We start from the raw sequence: 5,934 nt of genomic DNA, 5'->3' as shown, positions 1-5,934 counted from the left end.
AACCATTATATCACTATAAGCCACACCGCAGTGTATGGCTCTGGATTAAATTTAACCACCTGGGAATCTTTAAAGGGCACCTATATCTAAGCACGAGCGTTTCTGCATTTCGCCCAATCGAAATCCGGCTGCCGCGGCCGGAGCTGAACCCGCGACCTTGCAGCGCAACAGGTAGGGACGAGCATGAGAACACATAAACAAGCGCCCCTGTTTAAGTAGTTTGTTGCAGTTCGGTATTTAGGTGGTCTGATTGCGAAAAACTTGCTTAAACTGCAGTACAGATAAATCGGCCTGGCTGCTAAATGCTCAGCTTAAACAAACGACATGCCCACACCTTGGCGCTCCATCGGCGGAAGGTGAATGCAACACGCCACACGCACACCGGACCGGCCCCGCACAAAATTCTTTGACACTGGCGCCGTGAACCAGGCGTGAAAGATACATTCAGCTAGGAAATCAGTTATACACACAACACGAGACAAGTGCTTACCGCAGTCACGGTATCGTTGGGGCAGTCGGCGCTCCTTTCTTCGTGCCCGCGTCCACACAACCGAGTCGCTAGCATACCTCCGCGTCAGCCAATGCACGGACGGTATATAGATACATCCCGCTTTTCGTCTTGTACGCTCTTCACAAAATGTTCCTTATCGCGCAGCAGCAGATGACAACACACACTCACGTGCTTAGAGCTCATGACACACACGTGGCGCACACGCCGACCAAGAAAAAAAAAGAGAAATGGCGACAAAAACAAACGCAAAAAAAATGATATACCAATGTTGCTTGTTAACTTTTTTAGATTTCGCTAGGTTTGGTAAAAAACATCGATCATTTTTTTTCGAAAAACTTCAGTATTTTTTTATATGTCGTCAGCTATACACAGAGTGTAATACAATAAAATATATTCTTGTGAAAATGACTATTAGCTGCGTTAAAACAATCATTTAGTGTTGAGGACAACACTTAAGCACAGCCTTCGAGATCACCTTAGCGCACCAGATCTCAAAGGCCACACTTCGATCAATTTGGTCACAAAGCAACCGATCGCAAATGATCGCGAATCACCACTGATCTGGTTCATTCGCTAAGAGCTTGGTTTCTCAGTCGCGCGAACGCAGTGGCAAAGCTGGTTAATCAATGCGCTGAAGATTATTTTACGCGACGATGACGGCGCCAGCAGACGTGAACGGCATCAATCGCGAAATGTTTTGTTGAAGCGATTGGGCAGGTCGCGCTTGCTGCTGTGAACATGAGTCTCCATGAGTCGAGTCGCCATTTACAGATGTTGTAAATCTTGAATAAACCAAGCAGGCTAGGTGACATTTGTCTCCGCCCTGTTTCAAAGGTTTTTGATGCGATAAATATAATAATAATAATAATAATCATCATCATCATCATCATTGTGGCTGGTCGCACGACCTCTGCCAACCGTCGGTAGGAATCGCACTGCATTTTGTTGCATGTCTTGCCGTAAAGTAATTGTGAAAATTTACTCGAGGTCGCCAAACCACTGGCTCTGTATCCGCGTGATAGCTTGCGATGCCAGGTAATAGACATTTTAGTACACCAGTGGGATCCATACATCGACGTATGATGGGTTCGAAACACAAGTTCAAAAACCAGTCATCTGTTAGTATTCTGTCTGCTTCTGCATGCATTGAGCAAGGCATGAAGCTAGGCATGCTGTCGCCAGCCATAGTAAATAAATGATGAGGGGTATTAGCGCAACAAAAGAGGCGCTCAGTGGTTAGTTCGTGGACAGCAGGAAACGTAAGTTTGGGCAAGTTGGTGCGTCATCCTGAAGTATTTGCTTACAGCGCGAGGCTACACGTGGGCGGAGAGAAGTAAACACGGACAACGTTTTCGCTGTTTTGTCGCAGGGTCTCTTTTCTGGATCCGCCAATGGGTAAGACGGGGGGAGGGGGGGATTGGCGGAGGTGGGAGAGTGACCTCAAAAATTCAAGAATGGCAATCTTCGGCCTACGATGGCAGCACATATCCGAACGTAAAGCAAACAGTTAGCCAGGATGCCTGGCTTCCCTCATTGGATCGCGCGTCTTAAGTGAGAAAATGCAACGAGAAATTCATGAAAATTCCTCAACAGAAAACTTATTGAGCAATGCACAACGGAATTTTTAATGAAATCTCATTGTGCAGGCTCATTGAGTGTTGGAATTTCATAGAATTTCCACGGAATCAATGATACTTCAACAAACCGACAACGGAAATTCAATACTCATTTTTGTAAGGGCAGACCGAACAGGCAACACTGACACATACTCTCCACGCCAGACCGTCGGAAGCGCCCTCGTGAAAACGTCTATAGACGTCCAGGCGCCGTTGTTCGCGTTGCTGTTTGAGGCGTATGCACTCGCCCCCTCTGTTGAAGTTGCCATGAGGCCGGCGTGTTCTTTCGCTGGCTTGCGTGACACGCGGTGCGCGCTTGGATTACGCGCTCTTTTGTGACAATCACGTAGAAAATATTTCTGAAAGTCAGCGCAAACGCTGACTATAAATGCCATGCAGTAACATTATATTGCCATCAACTTTTTTTGCTTTTTTTTGCTGAAGGCTCTTCAAGAGCCTTCAGCGGGGATGGTGGCAATAAAATTTTATTACGAGCGAAAAAACAAAATAAAAAATATTGCCGTGACCAGGAATCGAACCTGGGTTATTGCGGCCACAACGCAAGGTACTAACCACTATACGACCACGGCTATCCCGAAGGACGAGGTTGCAGTAAAATAAAATGCTTATGATCAGAATTTAGAATGAAAACTCGCAGTTCTGCTCGACAGGCGAAGCATCGATTGCGATAGCAAATTAGTGAAAAGCAATACAAAGTCACGATAGTAGTTTTATCGGCCGTGTAAACTAAATTAACAAGCATGGTGTCACGCGCGCACAATCAAACATGAACGCATCTCACTCAATGACCGCGGGAACTCGCCTGTGAAAACGCTAGAGTGAGTCAGCGCAGCAGCAGCAGCGAGTGAATTGAGCTTCGTGCCGAGTCCTCACATCAACGCGATCTTAGCCGCGAAAACACTGGCAGGGGGACTCTGCCCCCGCCGCAGATGCATTTCAATATACAGCTGCGTGGGCGGCTGAACACGGCGACGAACGCACCCACCCACCTCCCCCCGGAGCCTGCCATTCTGGCGGGGCCGCAGAGCTTAAGTAAAGCACGGCCCCTCCACCTGCCCATCCTCGCCCCAGAGACTTCCGGCCAGGGAGGAGCACGGGGCCGCAGTAAAACGCGCCCCTCCAACTCTCTACTACTCCCTGCCCTTCCACCGGACCATTGTGCACGGCTGGAAGACTGCGTCCTTCCTTCCCGCTTCCCGCCCTTGTGTGCGCGAGCCACGATTGCCGGCTCACCGTGGCATGGTTTCACTCGCACATACAGCGTATGGCCCACGGTGACGATTTTATCGCCCGTGGACTTTAAGGCTGTTGCACATGCTGCAACTGAAGCGAAAGAAATCGGTGCGATCGCAGGCGTCGCAATGCGATTTTTGAGGGCTCGATTCACATGATCGCGATTTAAACAATGCGACTGATGCGACGCCCAGGGTTGCTTGCTGCCAAATTTTGTTGCATAATTCGTGTAATTTTTTTCAAATGTAATGGAAACACCAGTACGTTACAAAATTGTTGACCAGTCTTTAATAGGAGAAAATATTACGCGTGTTTGGTGTTTTAAAAACGCTTCAAAGTTTAATTTGTACTGGAGTGCGCAACAGCGGTTTATGAATTTCAGTACGAGGAGATATGGCGTACGTAAACCGTTGGTCGCAGTTGATTGTTTAGCGCTGTGTGCTGTCTCGTGTGTCTTTAATAATTGCTCTATGAAAATTTCGAATGGCGTAAATGCCGGCAACACAAGTTTTTAGGAGGCGCAGTCACTTGTGTACGTAGTATCATATCATTCTGACAGACATGGGTGTTGGCTACTTTCTCGTCCTGTTTTTCGCGCTGTTAGTGTGCTGTGAATCTGTATCAAGAAGCTTAACTTAGTATGCTGCAGTATGTAGCGCAGCCGCATAGCCCCACGGCTAACAATAAATACCTTGTTAGGAGTACGTTTGTTTGTTTAATAACAAAATCGAGCGCTAAAATTTTGTATTCATTGTGGCAAGTGAAAGGTAAGAAGCTATCCAAACTATCCGCTAATAGCATGCGTGTCTTCTACATGCTTCAGCACATTATCTTAAAAGTGAGGCTGAAAAACCCGGATAACCAAAAACTTATGCAACGGGAGCAGGTGCTATGGTTCCTTTCCTGGAAACAAAAACCAGCATCACAATCTGTTAAGCTAGTCATGCACTTAACCTATATTAGAGCAATGTTAGAGCATGCTAATTGGAGCCATTTCCAAATAGGATATTTAACCAAAATAAGAACGTGCAAGGAAAGCGTCAAGGTACAATCTAATCTGGAATTCCCGAACCGATTGTATTAGCAAAACATGCCTCCCTGAATTACCAAGTGTGTTAACCCAATGCTGAAAACAGGAGAAACTGATTCCCTTGCGGTTGAAAAGCTGCTCGAATGTCAATAACAGACTAAATATGTTCTGAGGGAAAGTCTGAGGGGCACTGATAATATCTCTAAGCTTTTGTATGAGTTTTCACTTTGAACAAGAATTGAATAAATATACTTACCTTTGCAAGGCTCAGAATCCAAACATTCTCAAACTTTTGAGAAGATCACAAATATTTTTTAAGATACAGACAACAAAAAGTCTGCCTATGTACAAGTACACACACACTAAACACACTTGAGTGGTTGAGTGGCCAGCTGCGAATGCCAAAGCGTCGATAGCTTCTACCTTGAGGTAACTGCTAGGTTCCACGTGTGTTTCTCTTATAGACCATGTACCTCGCAAGGGGAATGTTTATGCGTGGTCGTTGCAGCATTGGCTTGCGGTTTTTCTTTCTCTTTTCTGCAATAGGTGGTGGCCAACTGATTCCATCTGTTTATGTATTTAGCATTCCTGTGCCACTTAGGTGCATGTGTTTGTATCATGTTCTGATTGTTGTACTTGCAGTGATGCAAGCATCTTTTTTTCAGTATATTGCACCACAGTCATTATTTCAACTTTGTGTTATTCAAAATGTGGCCACCCAGTAGCAGCCAAGATAGCAAGCAGGATTGGCAAAAAATATGATGCGGATCCAATGTATTTGCTTGAATTGACATGATGCAAAGCTTTCACGCAACGGTCAGTTAAACTCTTATAAACTAATTGAAATGTGTACAGTTGTCCGTATTTCATCCGATTCAGCACATATGCAATGTTTGCTCATGCACCTCAGAGGTCACATAATGTAATGTGTAAATTGTTCGGTGAACTCAGTCAAACGTCGGCTCCCTAAGACTTTGAACTAACCACGAGTCTGAGTTCGTGTAAGTCTGGCTGAGTAGAATTTTTGGGTATACGAGTAAGAGCAAGCTCGGTTGAGTAAACTTTTGGTGAATATGAGTCAGAGCAAGTTTGGCTAAGTAGATTTTTGGTGAATATGATTCCTTGCAAGCTCGCCTGAGTTGAAGTATGATCAATATGAGTCAGGGCAAGCTCAGCTGACTAGAAGTTTGGTGAGTATGAGTCAGAGCAAGCTCGGGTAAGTAGATTTTTGGTGAATATGACTCAATTAAATCTCACCTGAGTAGAATCATTGTGAATATGAGTCAGAGGAAGCTCATCCGAGTTTAATTTTGGTGAATATCAGTGAGAGCAAGCTCGGCTATGTAGAATTATCGTGAATATGTGTCACAGCAAGCTTGGCTAAGTGAATATGACTCAGTGCAAGCTTACCTGAGTAGAATTTTGTGAATACGAGTCAGAGCAAGCTCAGCTGAGTAGAACTTTGGTGAATATGAGTCAGAGCAAGCTTGGATGAGTAGATTTTTGATGAATATGACTCAGTG

The 5,934-nt window shown here is 45.2% G+C and overlaps 1 non-coding gene across 1 annotated transcript; it reads right to left on the bottom strand.

Annotated features, from left to right (window-relative positions):
• Positions 1-2,645: 2,645 nt before the first annotated feature.
• Trnah-gug (transfer RNA histidin (anticodon GUG)) lies at positions 2,646-2,717 on the bottom strand. The gene has a single exon. It is a non-coding gene; the product is annotated as a tRNA-His (tRNA).
• Positions 2,718-5,934: the final 3,217 nt, after the last annotated feature.

The sequence above is a fragment of the Dermacentor silvarum genome, chromosome 1 (assembly GCF_013339745.2).
Source record: "Dermacentor silvarum isolate Dsil-2018 chromosome 1, BIME_Dsil_1.4, whole genome shotgun sequence".
Taxonomy (NCBI): domain Eukaryota; kingdom Metazoa; phylum Arthropoda; class Arachnida; order Ixodida; family Ixodidae; genus Dermacentor; species Dermacentor silvarum.
Note: the sequence above shows the minus strand (reverse complement) of the source record. Positions and strands in the feature narration are given on the sequence as shown.